Source organism: Grampus griseus, assembly GCF_964374135.1.
Source record: "Grampus griseus genome assembly, chromosome: 13".
NCBI classification, from domain to species: Eukaryota; Metazoa; Chordata; class Mammalia; order Artiodactyla; family Delphinidae; genus Grampus; species Grampus griseus.
Window position 1 is genome coordinate 58,808,908 of NC_139007.1, and position 9,898 is coordinate 58,818,805.

Below are 9,898 nucleotides of genomic sequence, written 5' to 3' on the forward strand. Positions count from 1 at the left end.
AGCTAAAACTTAGTGCGCTTTGATAGACTCAGATTCTTGTACTTTGTATCACTGGAAAAACTTTTATGTTAAAGACCTTCCTGTCTGCTACCACCTATCTGTACTTTCTCGTGAATAGATTACATAGCACGGGTTGAGAAAGAATATTGTGAAAGAAGTACATCATCAGATTGACTCAAGTGTGCGATGCTGTTGTTGGCATCGTTCAGAGGTCAACCCAACTCTAAAAGTGAAGTTAATGAGCCAGACAGATTAGTCCACCCCATTCCAAAACACACTGGCTGTTAAACTCTTTTCTTTTAATAAAATATATTTTCCTGGTAGTTCAATACTTCCATTAATAGGGCCAATATGGGATCACTGTAGTAAGAGCTATCATAGCAACAATTTGTGAAAATGTACATATTTAGCTGTAGGAGACAGAACAGAGTGTTAGGCAAGCCCTGGTTTTAACAGAACTCACAAAATGGCTCACAAAATATACATGCAAATGACTGAACTCAATGTTCATGACCAGTGATCATAAATGCTTGCATTTATAAGAAGCTATCAGCAGAAAACACAGGAAAGACTGCCTAATAATCTGAGATATTAGAACTTTACCTGAACACTGTGCAAAGCATAGATAGATGATAGTGTGGTCAATGATGGCAAGTGCCCAACAGGTTAAAACTCCGGACCTCTTGGGAACCCAGCTAATGCTGTGGAGTTCATGTGCAGAAAACATAACTCCAGGGAGCTAGGCTCTGGGATCATACAATTTCTTCATCTTTATAGAATATGCTCATTTTTCAAGTGAACCCCTTTTCCCTAAATACTTATACTAGCACATCGCTCAAAATCTCATTTTCAAGAGGTTGTTTCCTTATGCCTCGTCTGATGTAGGGAAACCGGTAGGTTTGGGATATTTGTGCCTTAGGTTGCTTCAGTTCTATAATTTTAAGCCCTTTAATTTTTTTTTTTTTTTTTTTTTTTTTTTTGCGGTACGCGGGCCTCTCATTGTTGTGGCCTCTCCCGTTGCAGAGCACAGACTCCGGACGCGCAGGCTCAGCGATCTTGGCTCACGGGCCCAGCCGCTCCGCGGCACGTGGGATCCTCCCCGACCGGGGCACGAACCCGCGTCCCCTGTATCGGCAGGCGGACCCTCAACCACTGCGCCACCAGGGAAGCCCTTAAGCCCTTTAATTCTAATAACTTTTTTTCATTATCTGAATATGCCTTTATTCTCCCAGACCCCCTGGTGAGTTTCCATGGGTCCTTATGAAATAATATCCATCAGACACAAATTCATTTCAGAAAAAATTATTCGAGGACAAGATGAGACCTGTGTAAGACAGATAAATTGCTTTAGAATGAGAAGGAACTTATTTTCATATGTCAAGTTGAAATTCTACCTGTTGCTTCAGTTGACCTGACTTTCTGAATAGAAGCAAAAAGAAACAAAGGAATTTCCCTTCACTCTCCCTAATATCAGGAAGTATACCAACTTTTTATTATGTTGAAATCAATAGAAACTTGCATTAACTATTTTGATAGCAAGTGTCCTTAGTAATGCCTTTGCCTCATTTGTACATAAGGAATAGGGATTGTGGATGCAAATTATTTAAACGAGGTTTGAACATAAACATTCACGTACATAATTTGAATGACAATTCAAAATTATTGTGGGATTAGGAAGTTTAGAGTCTAAAGTTCTGTATTAAAATAAATATAATTCTGCCTTTAAATATGTAAGGGACAAATTTTAAATGAGAGAAGGGCCCATAGAATAAAATCTCTAAGTTTGTTGGCTCTCCCCAGGTCGTTAGTTCCAATATCCATTATAAAACCTGCTTTCTATTTTTACCATCAGAGTCCTGACTCTGTGGCCAAGAGTTACTCTTACAGGCCCTCCATCAGCCCTTGTGATCTCACTCCTCCCAACCTAATCTTCAATCAATACTTCAAACTATTGAGTTCCCTTAACCCTTGCTCTCATTAAGTGAAATGCTTCCCATGTGTATATCAAATCAAGGCAGATAATCAGAGCCTTCTCCCACTCAGTCCCATTTTATCTTTCTTGTTCTTAGCTAAGACCACCCTTCTTATTATATTTTAATACACTTACTACTGCTCTGATCCTGGGTTGATTCCTCGCTAAATCCTGACCTTCCAACTCAAGTTTCTCACCTCTCACCTCTGTTACTGTTCACTTCTCTGAACTCTGAATGCGCTTATGGTCAGTAGCCACATTATTCATTACTTTTCGTTCTGTATGCTACCGTCTTGCCCCCATAGCAGATCCTTTTCTGTCTCATACCTTTAACTACCCTCTATGAACTGAAAACTACTGTCTCTATCTTTAGCTCAAACTTCTCTCCTGAACTCCAGGATTGTTTATCCAACTAAATAGACTTCCACGAGCTCCTACAAAGCACCAATCCACTTGGCAGCGTCCATGCCTATGAAGTCCACCTCCCCTCCTCTCAGTGTCAATGACTGCTCATGCCTCTCTATATGTCCTTTCCCTATCCTTGTCCACCAGATCCCAAAGACATTTGCTTTAGAAATTCTCTCTCTTCCTCCTTATCATCCATTTTTCTTTCTCTATTGGGTTAATTCCATCAGTATACAAATATCCTGTTGTATTTCTTACTTTAAATAAAAACAAAACAAAACCCTCTCTTGATCTGACAACCCCTTCCAGTTCCTGTCTCATTTCTCTGTTCTATTGTACAACAGAGCTCTTCTACATGCTTGTGTATACTCTCTGTCTTAATTCCTTCCTCCCCATCAGGATTTTGTCCCCATGACTTCACCGCCTTGTCAAGGTCACCACTGATCTCTGCGTTACTAAGTTAGTTGACATGCTGGCAGCATTTGACACAGCTGTGTCATTTTTGAGATACTTTCTTCGTCCACAATTTCCTGGTTTTCCTCATTCTTTCTTCTTGGTTTTTGTACTTACTTCCTTCAGAGTTTTTTGTGGGCTTTTTTCTTCCTGCTTCCTTCTCATCATCCCTAACCTCTCAACGATGTTTGCCTTGGAGCCCAATTCTTAGAAGTCTTCTCTTCCTATCTACACTCATCCATTTTGTGGCTCTAAATGCCATTTATATGTTAGAGATTCAAAGATCTCTATCTCTATCTCAGACGTCTCCTTGAACTCCAGACTTCTGTGTCCTAAAAATTTTGTCTGCCCGGAATCTCCAGTTGGATATATAAAGGCGTATCAGATCAACATAAACAAAACTGAGCTTTTGACCTTCCGTTTCTGACATTCCTGAAGTTAGTCTTTCAGATCTCAGTTAACGGCTTCTGTAAACTACCAGTTGTTGAGGCCAAAGCCCTTGGAGTTATCCTTCCTTCTGTCTTTGTCTCTCACTCTATACATGTTCAGTCAGGAGGTCTTTCACTGCTGCAGGTCTGGTCCAAGCCCACCATCGTCTCTGTCCTGGATTATTCCAATACCCTGCTACCCGTTTCTGACACCACTTCTTATATTTTGCACAACAGCAGTTAGAGTGATCCTATTAAAATGTAAAACTAATGGTGTCAATCTGCTCAAAAACTTCCAAAGGCCTCCTACTTCACTTTTCAGAGTAAAAAGCCAAGTTCTTGCAACGCCTGCAAGATCCAGCCTTCTGTTACTTCTAGCATCAATTCCTAGTGATTTCCTCCACGTTCATTTGGCTCCAGTTGTATTGGCCTTGGCCTCCTTGATGTTCCTCAATGTGTTATTCTGCCACCACTACCCGGAGGGAACTATTAGAATCGTCTCCTATATGGCTACCCTACATTTAGAATTTTCCCTTCTTATCTATCCTCCAACCTATTAGCCAAGTAATTTTTTCTGGAAATTTAGTTGATTTACAAAGTTGTGTTAATTTCTGCTGTACAGCAAAGTGATTCAGTTATACACATATATACATTCTTTTTTTGTATTCTATTCCATTATGGTTTATCATAGGATATTGAACATAGTTCTCTGTGCTATACAGTAGGACCTTGTTGTTTATCCATTCTGTATATAAAAGTGCAAAGTAATTTTTAAAACTATTTAGTTCATCATGATACTTGACTCTACAATCCCTCAATGGGTTTTTTAGCTTCAGGATAAAGTCCAGACTTCATTTGTGTTTCAACGATCTGGCCCTCGTCTATCTTTCTGGCCTCATATTTTTCCATTGTCTCTCCTTACCCTTCCTCCTTTTACCCTCCCCCAGCCTCAATATATTGGTCTCTACTTGCAGCATGCCATTCTTCCATGTCTTTGTATGCATGACTGTCTCTACCTAGGATGTTCTGATTGACTTACCCAACTGGTCTCTGACAACTCTCTTGTCTTCCAAGGCAAAATTGACCCATTATAGTATTCTGTGATGTTCATTACATGTATTAAATGAGATACTTGAAAATGCATAAGACAGTGTAAGGCATATTCTACTTACTCAATTTTGTTTTTTTTGTTTTTTTTTTTGCGGTACGCAGGCCTCTCACTGTTGTGGCCTCTCCCGTGCGGAGCACAGGCTCCGGACGCGCAGGCTCAGCGGCCATGGCTCACGGGCCCAGCCGCTCCACGGCATGTGGGATCTTCCCGGACCGGAGCACGAACCCGTGTCCCCTGCATCGGCAGGTGGACTCTCAACCACTGCGCCACCAGGGAAGCCCTCGATATTTGATTATTATGATAATGAGTGACAATAATGATGGTGGTGCTCTGTCTCCTAGACTGAGATTCTTAGAAAAGAAACTTTTGTTTTATTCATCATCACCATCCAGCACAAGACCTTCCTGACCAGTTGTAGGAATCAAAAATAAGTTGTTGGACTTCTTAAGATGCACAGGGAGATATGTACAAGAATGCTCAGAGAAGCTTTTTTTATAATAGGAAATAATATTAATAATAAGCATAATAGGTAAAAATCCCAAAAGTAAAACACCTAAGCATCCATTGAGCTGGACTAAACCACAGAAACAAATACAGGGACAAAGACTGTTGAAACGGGTGATTCAGAGTCAGCTGATGTTACCGTTTGATTCAGTTTGTCACTGAGAATTCACGTAAGTTCCACAAAGTATATATTTGAGATCAACGATATACGTGTCCACAAAGCCTCTTCTCCCAGAGGTGCACCCAGAGTTTATGGTTTCAGGAGCCCTCCTGTAGTGAAGAGCATAGCAGCTCAGAGGAAGCCAGAGAATGGGCCTGCTGCTTTTTCACTGATGTCTGTGTGAGAGGCCATGACAACATGCCTGGGACCACCACTGCGTCACAGTTGACTGCTTCCACTTTTTGTCCTTTACTATATTATCAAGCTTACCCAAGATTTCAGTGCAGTGGGTTTGGCCATGCCCACCATATTCGTCAGTAGGAGAGAAGACAAATGAACACTGTCTTATCCATTGTATCAGACGATATGCAACCAGGAAAACGGAATCCACACCAGTTATTTTAAGAGAATTTAACATAGGGATTTGGTTAAACAGGTATTTGATGAATGAAGGACAAAAAAGGAACACTGAGGTAACACAGACAGGATAACTGAGGAAAGCAACTACCACTCCTTATATACGTGAACAAAGGGAAGAGCACAGTGCAGGAGCTAGAAGCTTTCCAGGGGGCCCTGTGGAGCTGAGGCTCAGAGCCCTAGGGAGAGGGTGCTCTTCAGCTGCTGCCGATAAGCCAGCACCTCAGAGGAGGGCCTCCACAGAGCTGGGACTCATCCCTTGAGGAGACACTGGTTGGTGCTGGTATTTTTGCCGTACGCCTGCCTCTCACTGTTGTGGCCTCTCCCGTTGTGGAGCACAGGCTCCGAACGCGCAGGCTCAGCGGCCATGGCTCAGGCGCCCAGCCGCTCCGCGGCAAGTGGGATCTTCCCGGACCGGGGCACGAACCCGTGTCCCCTGCATCGGCAGGCGGACTCTCAACCATTGCGCCACCAGGGAAGCCCCGGTGCCGGTATTTTTGAGGGAGGGTAATGACGCTGGTTCTGAAAGTCTGGAAAAAACTGAAAACTAGAACCAAGTGCTACTGGAACAAACTACTGCTGTCAGGTACGGTACTGATGATGGGACGACACTGATAGGTGAGCAAACGGAAGTCTCTCCACTCCTCGTCCAATCTTCTGTTTCCCTCTAGCGTCCTCTATTGGCAGAACCTAACAGGGAGCCAGGTGACAAAGGAGAAATATGTTTGCCTAGTCCCAGCCTCATCATCACAAAGAAGAATACAGAAAGGTGGGTTTGGAGCTGAGAGACAATAGCTGAATAACTGGCACACTAAGGCAACTGTACAACGTACACTGTGAAAATGCATGAGGTAGGTTGATGCTTGTTTGCATAGATAAAGCTCAAAGTTTCTCTTGTAAAAATAAGAAATATGCAGAATGATATGTATAATTTGATGCCACGTATACAAAATCTTAAAAAATGCAAAATAGTACTAAGGTATTTATGTACATATGTAATAAACTACCAAGAAGTCATGGGAATGATCTAAAATAACCTTAGGATAATGACTTCCTCTAATAAAAGCAAACAGGGAAAGGAGAAGAATGCAATTGGAAGGAAATACAAAAGGAGCCCATTCTATTCATAACACCTTATTCCATAAACGGAGCAGAGGGTACATATTCTTTCACTTAATTTCTTGTACTATCACTTTATCATCTTTTCTAGTATATTTGGATTCCTTTCAAATTAGTTAGATGTTTAATTGATGAATAGGTTCCTAGCCATGAGGCATGAGTTAGGACTTAATAGTAAGGCACATATTTGCCCTCCAACTACATACTTCGTACTTCTATTTTCATGTAGTCAAGAGCATGTTTATACTAGATGTCTCCCAGCAGGAATATATTATAAGCAATTGCTTTTCCGTCATGTCCAAATGACAGTGCTCTCACAATTCACTGATATGTTCTATGAATTGCTAAGATACTTAAATCTAAATTCATATATGGTCATATTGGAAGCGTGATCTGGTCAGTGAAAGATTTATATCTTGTACAGTAGGATCTACAGAACCATCATGTCCTAAATACAAACAGACACCCATTCTGGGCACCCATTCTCTCTGTTCTTAGTAATTTTTTTTAGTTCATTCAGCAGCTTTGTTTCAGGCACTGTGCCATACATTAGAAATACATCATGGTGAGTAAGCATGATTTCTGTCCCTGAGAAGTTCATTTCAGTGGTAAATATATCAAATGTGACGCTTTTTATAACATGAAGTGTTACTAGTACTTACCAATGCCATGAGGGTTGTAAGAATTTAAAATGGATGTAAAGTCTTGTAGGAATAATTTATTTTAGGCCTCACATTCTTTGCTTTAAAATCTACCATTTCTTATATTTTTAAATAAGTCTTAGATTTCTTTAGCTCTGGCTTTTCAATTCTAGCACATGGAACCTTACCTGTAATCTTGAAGTTGCTATGGTGGACCTCCTAATTACAGATAAGAGAAGGGCAGGCTAAATGCAGGTGGGTGGGGAATGAAAGTCAAACAAAAAAGCCACCTGAAGTGTATTCTGTGTAAGGTCTGATGCCCAAAACATTAAATTCCTGTCCTATCACTGGTAACCACGTGAATGTCCTTGTAAAGTTGTCTATGAAAACCCCCATTTTAGCCTTCTGGAATTCAAATATTTTATATGTCTGCTATACCCGCTCTTCATTTATAAAGCCCTTCTGGCTCATTAGTCATCCTGGGTAACTGCATTTAAGTTTGCACTTCTGATTCTAGAAGATATATAAACGGCCATTTTTCTTTATCATAAAAAATGAGTATTGACCCTTTTTGCCTCTTTTCTCTTTGTTCATAAAAATCAGACTCTCTTAGGAAACTCATCTTCAAACAGTATAATGAAAAACTCAATATTAGCAATCTCCTAAAACATTTTCATTCTTTATTATTTATTTTATTAAAAAGATTGAAATTATAGTGTAAAATGACCTTAGCATAAGAATTCCTGAGTCTCCAGCTAATGGACTGAATTTTGAGAGTTCAACAGGAAGAAGTGAAGGGTAGCGTATCTTTCTAAAAATTAACATCTGGGATAAAAAGAAAAATGAAAAGTACATAAGAGGAGCAGGGAAACAAGGGCTCACAACTCTTATAACTGATCAAAGCTATCATCAGGGTTGTTCGATCCATATTTATATGAGGTGTCACAAGATATTTGAGGACAGGTAAATTAATATCATGCAGTTCACCCGTATTATTTTTCTCCTTTGACTTATCATCAAGTGACCTGGAAATTCTCTAGGAGATTGTTAAAATATCTTCTTTCCTCCTCCAAGTACTACTTCATGTCTCCAGGTCCAGTAACTCAAGAAATCCTCTTCCCAGTTGTTACTGTTTTTATTCAGTACATCCAAATATCTTTTTAAGAATGCCTTTGTTAGAGGTATCTGTGTGTGGCTAAGTGCTTGAGTGTGTGTGTGTGTGTGTGTGTGTGTTATGACCATATTTACTTAAGCAGGCATCAGCCCTAAGATATTTTTAGAACATTATCATCTATGAGATACCTAAGAGAGATGGTCAGAATGGAGTTAAAGAATGTGAATGGAATTTAAGAGAGGTCAAAACTGAGAAAAAAATGCCACTGGAAATCACTTATGTAGATGAAAATGCTAACACCATGAGGATGGGTCAAAATGCAAAGAAGGAATAAAAAAGTAGAAAGTAGAGGTAGTGATCCTTGTAGAGTAGGCTGCGAATATATCACAGAAATTACTGGACTAGATATGACAGGGGCAGTGCCACAGAATGAATGGTAAAAAGATCAAAGAGAATGCATAGACCATGTCCCAGTACCTAGTGCCTGGAACATAGTATGAAATCAACAAATGCTATGTGAATGAAAGAACAAAAGACAGAGAGTGAGCCCTGAGGGAAGGAAGCTGAAGGAGCAGCTTTGCAGTACAGGTGCCCGCAACTGGGAAGCTGTGACAGCGCATTTTAGGAAGAATCCTGGTGAAATTCAGGATAGGTGGAAACCAGCACCTTGTTTATTCCCTCCAGAACCACAGGAGACTCGAGAACTAACAAATTTTAAGGTGAGACAGAAAGACGCTTATCACAGAAACTGGACTCTAACATCAGATTCGTTAGAAACTAAAGAGCTACTCCCTCAGGTGTATTTCCCTAAATCAATGCCAAATGAAACTACTTGAGTTGTTTGATAAAACACAGTGGGTGTGTGAAAACCACTGATGAGATATGGGTTAAAACATTGTGATGCAATTTTGCAATTAAGTACTCTTTATTTTCCTTGGGACTTGTGCAATTTTTTGTTTGTTTTTATTTTTAATGAGTTGAAGTACAGCTGACAGCTCTAAGTGTGAATGAAGGGAAGAACTGTCCCTTCGAATCTGTGAGGATATCCTTGCTTGTATCTTTCTCAAACCTGTGGGTTTAGTTTCAGCAGTCGACTGGGAGTGAAATACCGTTGCCCAAGAGTCACAGAACACATTGCAAAACCATTGCATAATGTCTAACTTCCTCAAGCGAAACCTGGCAAATCTGAAATGTTCTATATTTTATGAAGAGATAAAAGAACACACAATTTTGATGATTATGTGATTTTGGACTATTTACATACATATACGTTCATCATCACTAAAAAAGCAGATACTCAATGTTGAAAATAGTGTTACCATTAACAGTCATGGTGGGGCTTCCCTGGTGGCACAGTGGTTAAGAATCCACCTGCCAATGCAGGGGACATGGGTTCGAGCCCAGATCCATGAAGATCCCACATGCTGCGGAGCAACTAAACCCGTATGCCACAACTACTGAGCCTGTGCTCTAGAGCCCGCGAACCACAACTACTGAGCCTGCAAGCCACAACTACTGAAGTCCACGTGCCTAGAGACCGTGCTCCGCAACAAGAGAAGCCACCGCAATGAGGA